Genomic DNA, 2,038 nt, shown 5'->3' on the forward strand with positions numbered 1-2,038 from the left:
TTTAGATTTTTACCTGATTAGGATTTTTGTGTCAGTCCAAGACAAAAAGCCTTATCTTGACTTTTAAATGACAAAATTCATATTTTGGCTAACAATAACTCATGGAATAATTTCTAAACAAATATAATATTATTTAAAATAATATTCTTAACTCGGGGAAAAAAATCCCAACCCGAGTCGTTTAAAGGTACCTGAAAACGCAGGACGTTACACAATACACTTTATTCCCCCCATTCCACCTCTGATCGTCGATGCAACATCACAGCCACAACTAGTCAGAACTGATGAAACTCTCCCACATCCAATAGCAACAGATACTCATCCACTGTCATCTTCTGTTTTCCATGGAGACATTCTGTTATCGACTCGACTTTCAAACTTGTTTTCTACAGATCAACCTGCCCAAGATGAAAACTACCCTTATTTCTTGGGCACTAGAGATCATCCAAGGCTCGTTCTTGCTTCTCCTCCACTCACTAACAAAAGTTTTCAACAGTGGAGGTGTGATTTCAAGATTTTGATTGGGGTAAAGAACGAATTAGCTTTCTTAGCTAGTTCTCTCCCTCCACCAGCACAAACAAATCATCTCTTTCACTCTTGGCAACGCTATAGTCAGATGGTAATGTCTTGGGTCTTACATTAAGTTTCTCTTGAGATCAAAAGTGGCTTTATGTTTCTTGAAACAACTTCTGCAATGGGGTCTGAACTCAATTATCATTTTGAACAAGGGAATGGTCCAAGGATTTTTGAACTCAAAGAAACCCTCATTCCTCTTCATCAAGGAGATCACTTGGTCACTTGTTACTTTGCAAAAATCAAATCCATTAGGGATGAAATCAAAGAACTCATGCCGCACACTCCTTACACTTGTGAAATCTTGATTTTCATAATCAAGAACAGGTTCTTCAATTTCTTACTGGCCTCAATGACTCTTTTCATTCAGTTTGTGAACAAATCTTGCTTATTGACCCTTTTCCTTCTTTATCCAAAGTCTTTCCATGATCATACAAGAGGAGCACCAACAAAAACTTGGTTCCTCCTATACCCCCACTCTTATTGCAACATAACCTTCTACAAACAATTTCCCATCCAGAAACAAGAAGCTTCAACCCACCTATTCTCACTGCCAAAAACCAAGTCATTTGAAGGATAAACGATTCTTATTACAAGGTTTTCCATCAGGGTATGGAAATCGTTGCACCAACAAAGATTGGAGAAAACCAATTGATTCTCTAAAAGCCCCTCCTCCTCAATCGTTGTAAGTCTCTGGCTCCTCAAATGACACTAGAATTTATACTCAAGCAACACCCAATCAACATCTGATTTCTGTTCTAAGTCAGCAACTTCAATAAGCAACTCCTTCCATGGACTCTTCACAACCAGCTGCTTCTAATTTCTCTGGTAACAAAGCCCCACTATTATCGAGTCCTTGGATTCTTGATAATTGAGCTACTCATCATATATGATTTGATAAAATTTTCTTTTAGTTTCCTCTCTTATAACACAAACTTCAATCACCATAACATTCCAATCTGATTATTACACAATACAGGAGCAGACTTTGAAGATTGGGACTGCTAAGAAGTTTTGGAAACTTTATTATATTCATCAAGACAGTGTTCATTTTTCAAGTTCGCCAAACATTTCTTTCTTCTAATTTTATAACTGATGCCAGCCAGTGGCATTCACGGCTAGGCCATCCCTCCATGTATGTTACTAAGAACATCAGTAAAACTCTCCATTTTTCAGATTCACTTTCTCACAATAACTATTGCCATATTTGTCATTTAGCTAAACAAAAGAAACTCCCTTATATCTCACATAATAATTTCTCTGCTCATGCTTTTGATTTACTTCATCTAGACATTTGGGGAGCATTTCACCAACTAAGCATTGAGGGATACAAATTTATTCTCACTATTGTTGATGATTGCACGACATTTACTTTGATTTTTTTACTCAAATCAAAATCTGATGCTAGTTATGTTAACATACTTGATATGGAACCAACATCAAAGAAATTTGTTCTGACAATGTC

The sequence above is a fragment of the Humulus lupulus genome, chromosome 9 (genome assembly GCF_963169125.1).
Source record: "Humulus lupulus chromosome 9, drHumLupu1.1, whole genome shotgun sequence".
Classification (NCBI taxonomy): domain Eukaryota; kingdom Viridiplantae; phylum Streptophyta; class Magnoliopsida; order Rosales; family Cannabaceae; genus Humulus; species Humulus lupulus.